The sequence below is a fragment of the Cavia porcellus genome, unplaced genomic scaffold, assembly GCF_034190915.1.
Source record: "Cavia porcellus strain 051 isolate PalLab524CR breed Dunkin Hartley unplaced genomic scaffold, mCavPor4.1 scaffold_9, whole genome shotgun sequence".
Lineage (NCBI taxonomy): Eukaryota > Metazoa > Chordata > Mammalia > Rodentia > Caviidae > Cavia > Cavia porcellus.
This window is the reverse complement of record NW_026947492.1, coordinates 76,938,919-76,948,967: the sequence shown is the minus strand read 5'-3', so window position 1 is coordinate 76,948,967 and position 10,049 is coordinate 76,938,919.

The following is a 10,049-nucleotide window of genomic DNA, read 5'->3' as shown; positions in this document are numbered from 1 at the left end:
ACTACCTGTAGGATAGATATGGTGAAAGATAAAATAAAAGATGTAGACAAATTTTTTTTTTTAAGGACTGGAGAGCGCCCGCGGGTCTCGAACCACCGGACCGATCCGCCTGGGTGGTTGGGAAGCCAGACTCGAAGGAACTGCTGGGCTAAAGCCAGCCCGGAGACAAATTTAATAACATGGAAAGAGGAGTGAGAGGCCAGTTCCTCAGTATGGGTAGAGACAAAGACCTCTTCAGCAGGCTCACTCTTTGTAGAATGCAAACTTTCCCTGGAACAGGCTGGTGATTGCTGTGGGTTGGTAAAAAAAAAAAAAAGCGTTTTAACAGAGATGAGACAAGCGTCTGTAAGGAAACCTTTTTCCCAAGCAAAACTTTTACGATGGATACTACATTGCTTTAAAGATTCTTGTGGCCCTCAGCAGGGCTTATCTTGTCCTATGAGGGCCATCGTGACACTAGCCATAGGGCTTCAGCTGTAACCAGGACAAAGTAGGGCCCATCTACATTCTGACTTACAGGGCAAGTCAAGGATGGTCTTGGACATCCTCTGAACTCAATTTATAATTTGTGGCCCCCGACATGTACTAGTTTACCCTCCCACCCACCATGAGAAGAGCCCCTTTTTCTGTGTATTCTTGTCAGCATTTATTTTTTTATTTTTTTTTCAACCAGGGATAGAACTCATGACCTTGTGCTTACAAGGCAGGTGCTTGTGCCCCTGAGCTAAACCCCCCTGCTGACTGGATTTCTTGGTGATGACCCATTCATTCTGAGGGAAGCTAGAACCTCAGTGTTGTTTTACTTTACATTTCTCTAGTAGCCAGCCATGTTGAGCATTTCTTCATGTATTTATTGGTCATCATCCAATGAGTGCATCTTAACAAATTTGAATAACATCACAATATTGATACAAAACACGGACATCATCCCAGTTTCCTCATCTCCTTTGATCTGTTTTCTGTCCCTGAGAATGGGTCTCTTCTAGGACTTCTGATCAATGGAATCGTGCCTGATGAAGTCTTTCATACAGGTTTCTTTTCTGTAGTACAATGCCTCTGAGATTCATACATGTGTATAGCAGTAGTGTAGTCTGGTCCTTTTAATTGTTAGTTTTATTCCATTGCATGGGCATACTATTATTTATTTCCTCATTCATTCATCATTTAATATAAAATTTAGTTCTTTGGGGATTTTTAGTCATTATGCATAAAGCTACTATGTGGATTCAAATCCAAATTACTAAGTAGGAATTGCTTAAATGTGTCCCAGATAATTACTGGAAGTAGGATTTCTGAGCCAGTTTTTTAACATGTAGGATTTGTTGAATACATTCCCAGTGAGCTGCACCATTTGTGATTTCCACCAGTTCCATTTCTGCAACATCCTCCAAGCACTTGATACAAATCGCCCCTTCCGTTTCGCCCAGAGCAGACATACCTTGCTGTTTCCCTGTGCCTTTACTTTGTGTTGTAGTAATGACGGATAACATTGAACATCTTTTCCTATGCCATTGCCATGCTTCTTATCACACTGTATAAAAACTCGCAAAAGAGGACCCCAGCACTGTTTCAGAAAGCAGCAAGAACAAAGGGTAAGTGTACGCCAAGCCAGGGGCACTATTTTGAGGGGGCTAATGGCCCTGTGTCTCTTAGTGTAATTCCTTTTAATTATATTTCAGTTGCCAAGGTGTGTGCCTGGGTCTCTGGCTGTGTAAACCATCAATGGCTCTGCCTTGCCTAAAGGTAAACTCGGTAGAGTGACAGGTCACCTGCCTCATCTCTGAGCACTCTTTGCCTCTCGTTTTGTTTTATAAAGCTGAACCATTTTGTCTCTCTGCACAGGTGATGCTTCTGCACATCTCTCCTCCTTGAGCTTCCCTGTACTTTTCTCCTTGTCCACATGGTCACGGTGAGTGGCTCTTCAGGGCAAGACACACTGCACGCATGGACCACAGTGAGCTCTGAAACCTGCTGTGCCCACCAGTGTCCCTGCCTGGGAGTGTCCAGCAGGGCACTCAGTAACAATTCTGGGAAACTGCCAGCTTCTGTGTTTCTTTGACATTTGGAAGAGGGACAGGAAGGACAAGGAGCACATAGGCTGGACAGCATTTCTGCACATCCCTTAGGAATCATTTTACGGGTCTTCTCCAGGAAGCACTCCAGACCCTCACTGCTGGGGGGTGCCTGTGCTGCACGCACCTCTACTGCACCATAACATTGCTGTCCAATTCCTCAGTGATCAGCAAGGTGTGGTAGTGCATGCATGGAATCACTGTTCTCTGGGAGACTGAGGTAGGAGGATCACAAGCTGGAGCCCGGCCTGTGCAACCTAGTGACTTAGTGAGACTCTATCTCAAGAAGAAAGAAAGAAAGAAAGAAAGAAAGAAAGAAAGAAAGAAAGAAAGAAAGAAAGAAAGAAAGAGAAACAAAGAAAAACAGAAAGAAAGAAAGAAAGAAAGAAAGAAAGAGAAACAAAGAAAAACAGAAAGAAAGAAAGAAAGAAAGAAAGAAAGAAAGAAAGAAAGAAAGAAAGAAAGAAAGGAAGGAAGAAAGGAAGGAAGAAAGAAGGAACACAGAGAGGAAAGGAGAGGAAAAGAAAAAAGGTTGAAGATACAGTTCATTGTAAAGGTTCAATCCCTGGTGCTACAAGACAAACAAAACTCAGTGTTATGTCTGTGTGTGTTCTTCACAGCTCTTTGAGGACAAGTACATATCACACAGAGTTTTGCTGTCACCTATGAGGATTAAAAAAAAAAAAACAATAACAAATGTGCAAATTCAATGAGGATTTTTGGAAAAGTGAGTCCATCACTTCAATTATCCGACACTTAAAACTATTTTAAAACTCTAGCTATAAAAGGCTTTCATTTTAAACTGCCTTTATAGTTAATACACATTTATTTTCTGACCTAGCAAAACCAAGGGAGTGAAAAATCTTTATTACTACATTGTTACTATCCCTTAAAGGTAATTATTAGAGAAATCTATGCAATTAATTTGATTATATATAATATTTAGAATCAACTGTTGTGCAGAAAAGTATGCAAAGACACAGAAATAAACTCCCAAGCTGCTTACAACCTTACCAGCCTCGCTGCATTGATAGTGAGTTAAGTAAACTCTAATTCAATGATAAAAGCTTTCTCTGTCCTCCACCATGTGCAGGAAGCATAATGCTTTTCTTATAACTGTCACGAAATGTATTAAATGTGTGGGCAAAAATAAACGGTAAAACAGACGAAGGAGAAATGGTGAAAATTAGCAAAACAATGTTCTGTTCTCCCTCTGCTGGCTCCCAGGTAGAACAGCTCTTCAAAGTTCTGCCCAAGTGAAACTCAGGCCATCCCAGACACACCAAGAATTCTTCAGTGCTAATCTAAGCAAACCCAAGCATATACAGCGGAGCCATCAGTACCTTCTCTGCCTGTCACTGAGGAGGGCCAATGCAGGAACGATAGCCAGTAGATTTGGGAGGCTTAACTCATTCTCCAAGACAACAATGCAAAAGGGATTTAATCTACATTATGTGTGTAGTATATATTAGCACATTTCATAATTTTCTAAAAATGGGGTCTTAACACGGCCCTAACACAGTAGAAAAAACAAACAAACAAACAAAAAAAAAAAACCACTGCAGTTTGAGTTGGAAAAGCTGGGGTGAGATTTGAATCTGCCTTGTACTTATCAGTTGTACGAGTGTCATACATACTGGTTACCACTTGCATATTAGTTGCAAGACGTTGGTATTTCTGGGACTGAATTTCACCAACCTCAAATCAAAGATGTTATACAACAGAACTGTTGGGGCTGTTTCTAGTTCTAATATTTTATGATTCCAAGTGCTGGTAGGTTACACAATTTTAATGATTCATTTCTGATTTTTTGTTAGGTCATTTGGTCATTCTCAGACAAGCAACATGGATGAAATTATTCCTGTAATTATCTGCTTTTCTCCTTAACACTGTGTACACCCGGATAAATCCTAATTGATACAATAATGACTATGATGGCAATGAAGAGCCCTGGAAATTTAACGGGAGCCAAATTCTCTCCTGGCTATATGGATAGTATTCTGGGTAGCAGCTGTGAGCAGCTCTGTGTTTCCTTCCCCACGCCACCCCCACGAGAGTCTGAAGTCTTCAAACGAGAAAAATCAGAAGCTAAAATTGCAACTCCAATCTGTCCTTCTGTCCAATCACCAGTGAAAATCCAATGCCACATTTCTCCAAATTGTCTGACTCTTAAATACTGTTGGAGACCAAGTGTAAGGAGTGGGCAGGGAGGGGTCAACAGGTATAAAAAGCAGCTCCATTTTTCAGATCAATTTGATCTTCAAGGATTAAAATATAACACATTATGAATGAAAGAATATGTGTCAGTTAATAACCCAATATTCCTAGATGCAATTGAAGGTCAATAGATGGTAGAAAGAATAACCATAGCTACCAGCTACTAATTATTAAGAGCTTACTATGTGCCAGATATAGATTTACTTGTATGTCTATAAAGCATTGGTTATACACACACATATATGCATAAAGACACTAATTTATTCCTAGTGTCCTAAAGACACTATTTATTCTATAAAATGATATTATCCTTATTTTGTGGTGCAGTATTTGAAGATTGGAGAATTTATTGGTAAAGAGTCAATAGCTCTCATTACTTCATTACTAGTTCTCTCTTCTCTGATGGTTAGGTGGGGTTTAGGCCTGGAATGTTCCCCAAAAAGCACAGTCTTCAGAGGCTGGACTTTGGGAAGGTGATTAGATCACAGGATGCTGGGTTCATCCACTCATGAATTCATAGCCAACTGGGTTGCTAGGAGATGGGACACAGGGTGAAGAGTCACCAGGGATGTGACTTGGAATGATGTATCTGCCTTCCTGGCTCCTCCTTTCTCTTTCTTCCTCCTGGCCTCCATACCATGAGCAATTTCTCGACACTCAGACTGCTTTTCTACACCATTGCTGCTCTGGAACTGACCCATCAGAGCCTGTAATTCTGTGCCAAAATAAACTTTTCCTTTTTGAAAGCATGGGTGTCAGGCTTTGCCACTCAATGACAAGAAGGTGACTAAGACAGATTTTGGCACCAGAGAGTGAGGTTGTTGCTGTGTCTGCCTGATCATGTGGTTCAGAAGCTTTTGGAATGGGAAGGGTTTAGAAAGGTTTGGAGTCACCAGCTAGAGAAGGTCTAGAATGCTGTAAACTGAATTTGATGGGAGATTCTGGACAGAGCTTAGAAGACCAGAAAACCCATTGAAATGAAGACAGTAAAGACCAGACTCAGAAGGGTTCGGTTGGGAACATAGACTCCATTAGTAGATGGACTCAGGACCATGTGGGTTACAGTTGGTAGAAAATTGGTTTACACTTTGATCATGTCCTGAAACTTTGCAGAAGGCTGAGATTAAGGGCAGCAAACTAATTAATTTAGTGGAAGAAATTTGAAGGTGGCCCAGTGTTTCATCTGCAGCATAAGCACCACTTACTGTTTTTAGTTAAATGTTCAGTAAACGTCAGTAACAAATAACAGAGTTGAATGATTTAATGAGTGTAAAACTTCATCAGGAAGGAAATGCCTGCAAAGTTGGGCCTTGGAGAGCACACATGCCAAAAAGATTAGCATTATAAAGAAGCCAAGTTCTTTCATCAGAACAATAGGAAAAATGCTTTTAGGGCATCTTAGCAATCACAAGATTCCATCTTTTGCAGGTTCAAGGGTACGAAGTAAGTGACTGGTTTGAGAAGAGAGCTCCAGGATGCTCTGCTCAAGAAGCACCACCTATGAAATTGGTTTCCTGGGATTTAGTTCACAGAGCCCAGTCATTCAGGTACCTGGAGTGTCCTGTATCCATAATCCAAAGGGGCCCACATACTGCTAGAGCTGGTAGCAGATAATGCATCACCTGCATGCCACTGCTTTTATGAGCATACAAAATGAAGTTTTAGAAACTGGGAAGTTTACATTCAGATTTCAGGAAAAGGTAGGAGAGGCAAGGCAGTGAACCACTGAGAGGGCAATGGTGAAGCCAAAAGTGCAGTGGAGATCTTGGGACACTGAAAAACGAAACATTTCAGGAAAGTCACAGGCAGTGAGCAAAGCCACCCTGAGACAGGCCATGAAAGCTGCAACCAGCAATGCCATAGGTAGTGCTTAGGGACACCCAAGCACTTTGGAGTCCACTTTTCCCCAAAACTTGCCCCAAGTATCTGCTGTTGAGTTATAGGATTTAATGTTTACCTGCTGAGTTTTGGTCTTGCTTTGGTCCTCTTTCTTTTTATCCTGTTTCTCATTTTGGAATAGAGATATTTGCTTATGCCATTGATTGCTGAAAGTATTTAACTTTCTTTTTGGTTTTTATAGGGTCTCACAGTTAAGAATTTACCTTGAGTTTTAAAGGACACTCATTACTAGGATTTTCAGCAATGCTAGAATTGTTAAAACTGGTAAATCTTGAAGCTGGAAAAAAATGCATTTTGTGTAAAGAAATACTGTTATGACTTACATCTAGAATTGTCCTTCAAAATTCCCTCAAATTTGGAAAGTGATTAGATCTTGGGGTGCTATACTCCCCATGCATTCATTGACTAATGGGTTCAGCAGGTCAGCGTGCTGTTAAGAGGTGGATCTGGTCAGCAGAGGCCGGTCCACAGGGGAGTACTCTGGACAGGTCTGTCTCCTTTCCCTGGCCCCTTTGTTCACTCTGCTTTTTGGCCACTGTGATATAAAAAGCTATCCTGCTATACCCTTCTATCATGCCCCTCCTACCTTGATACTGCTAGTCATAGACTCTTAGCACGAGCCAAAGTAAAAACCTCTCTTTCTTGGAATTCCAGGTATTTGGTATTTCATTCTAGTGATGAGAAAGGGACTAAGGCAGATATACATGAGTCTTTGGAGATCCAGAGGTGGGCTATTATGATTCAGATCGAGAATGTCTCCTGAAGTTCTCCAGTGTCCAGGGGTGGGGCTTTTGGGAGGTGGCTGTAGCACAGGGCGCTAACCTTGTCAGAGGCAAATGAGCTGCTTGGAGGTGGGGCCTGGCCAGATATCAACAACTGAGATGTAACCTGGAAGGGGACAGATTCTCCCTGGCTCCTCGCACTTCTATCTCTGCTTCCTGGTCACCATGATGTGAGTACGTTTTCTCTGTGGCAGACACTTCTCCGTGTTCTGCACTGGAGCTTACTGATGGTGGACTGAAACTGTGAGCCAAAATAGACCTCTCCTCCTTTATGATGTGGGTGTCAGATACTTGTCTCGGGGGTGAAAACCAAGTACCAGCCTATGTAAGTACCAGGTGTTTAATCTTGTGCTTGCTTCCCTAACTAGGACAGCTGTTAACTGTTATTTTTTGATTGGTAGAGACTAACAAGTGGCTTAATACAAGATCTTCCTTCTCTAGCTGATGGGAATACAAACTACAGTAATACCTTGTTTCACAAATGCTTCTGTTTGCAAACAATTTGGTTTGCAAACAGAAGCATTTGGCAAAATTTTGCTTCTGTTCTCAAACTCCACTTCAGGTGGCAGCACAGCTACGGCCATCTTCCCCACATCAACACAAACACAACCGTCTCCCCCTAAATTGGAAAACAAATTAAGTCCAGCCATGGATAAGTACTAAAAATTGGTTTCTAGCTGTTGGTGTTTTTTATCCCAACCTTACAGAGCTTCATCCCTGCCCAGCTCAGTCAGCACTCAGTGCAAGACCCAGGAAATATTCCTGCAGATGCTGACTGTCCTTGTGTGCTACTTCCTCCTCCCTGGACCTCGGTCCACTGCCACCCTCAGTTCCCATCTGTGTCTCCTTTCCTGGCTTCCGGTGGGTCTCTTCCCTGGTCTACACCTGGACATCCCTCCAGGGTGGCATCGCTGCAGAATTTTACATTTGTTTCCCTTCATGATCTTGAATCTCCTGTTGTCCAAGGTCTGAAAACTGTTATTTCATATATTTTCCCAATTGTCTAGTTATTTCTAGTAGGAAGGTAATTCTACATAAGGAAAAATCCAAGTGTTTAAACCTAAATAAAAACTTGAATTGTGTTTTATGCTCTTAAACTTCATACTCAGAGATTCAGAAAAAATCCCTCATATTTAACACAGTAAAGCTGTTTGGGAAATGTCCTTCTTTTGGGATATTCTGTGGCTGTGCTTTCCAAAATGGTAGCCACCAGCCCCATGAAACCACTGGTCACTTGTACAGTGGTGGGCTTCACACACCCAGTATGCAAAACTTAATGCTTTTCTTCAAATCCATTTTATTTCAATGAGAAACAAAGGAAAAGGAAGAAGAAAAAACAAAATTTGAAAACCTGTCAATCAGGGGCCACAAGGGTATACACAATGCACAGTGTCATCCCCAAATCATTCACCCAGAACACAGGACATCTGCATTCAGTTGCCAAACAATGCCAGCACAGGCCATTCTCTTCAGTAAACTTAGAGAAACAAGCAGCATAGCAGCATAACTATCTTAACTAATATATATATATATATATATATATATATATATAGGCATATGTAGGCATATGTTGTTTATTTATGTACATATGTTTTTTCTTAATACTTTCTAAAAAGGATGCAACATACCTATTAGTTTTTATGCTAATTACATGTTAAATGAGTGTTTTAGAGGTTTGGGGTTAAAATTATATGTACAAAGTTAATCTCACCTGCTTCCTTTTACCTTCTTAACATTTCTACTGGAAAATGTGCAATTCCCTATGTGACTCACATTCTTCTGCTAATGGCCAGTACTGCCCTCCAGCAAGCTTTTCTGCTGACAGAGCCCTGTCTTGGTTTGTGGAACTCTTCTGCTGGTGAATTGTCCTGCTTCTCAGATTCCTCTGCTGAAAGCTAGGCTGCTGTGTTTGCATTTTATTATGGTCACTCCTTGGGGCCAGTTTAAAGAGCAGACTAATGGACCTCCTCTCAGAGATTCTGACCTGATAGACGAGCCCGGAGTCAGAGATTCTGATTCAGTTAAATAAAACGATGCCCCGCAAATACGGAGCAATGTTCAGCTCTATTCTTTCTTGTCTTATCCTGGATATTCCTTGGGTAATTCATCTTTCTAACATCATCCTATCTCCAAAAATAAAACTATTATTACCCCAAACCTAATATTTGCCTGAAGTCTTATCTTCCAAGTCCAGTCTGCCTCACACCTTGAGCTTTTCCCTCCCACCTCCCCAGTGTGAATTTCCTTGGTTGTCTCCAATGCAGCACAACCAACATACAAATCCCAGTCTCTGTTCTCCCCAAACCAGGTCCCTCTTTGTCCTTCCAGTTACCAAAACTCAAGTCCTAACATCATCTCCTGCATTTTAACATCTGTATTTAATCAATTACAATATGCTACTAATTATTCTTGCTTAATTCCTATCCTCCCTAAGCCTTCTTAATCCCTTTAGTGCAGTGTCTCTCAATCTTGGCAGCACTGAAATATTCAGGCAGATAACTGCTGTGGTGGGGGCTTGTCCTGTGTGCTGTAGGACGCAGTAGCAACCCTGAGCCGGTAGTGAAAATGTCTCCAGATAGTGTCAAATGTCCAGGAGTGAGCGGAAGGGAAAGAATCATTTCTCACCCAGAGCCACTGTCTAACTGTACTTCTCCCATCCTTCACCTTCTTAGTTTCAGTTTTCATCAGAAGAAAAAAAAAACCAAAAACTCAGTCTCTCTGATATTACAACAGCAAAATTTGTCTCCTCCTTGCCTTCCCCGATCTCTACTCCAGCCACATCAAATTCCTTTGCAATTTAATTAGACATAGATGAAACTCTTAAGATGTGTTAACTGTAGGCAGTAAGCAAGCTAGTAGCTTATAAGACAAATGCACAGTTCCCAGGAGGTTTTAAATATAGAATATGAGTAAGCATAGGCTTTGTGAAACACAGGCCGCACTGTGTTAAATATACATAGTAAGTTAGTAAACTATAAGACATGCCCAAATTAACATAAATAGAAAACATGACAAAACAGAGGGTCACTTAAAGCCGAAAAGGATGGAAAAAGTTATGAACCATCATGAACTGACAACT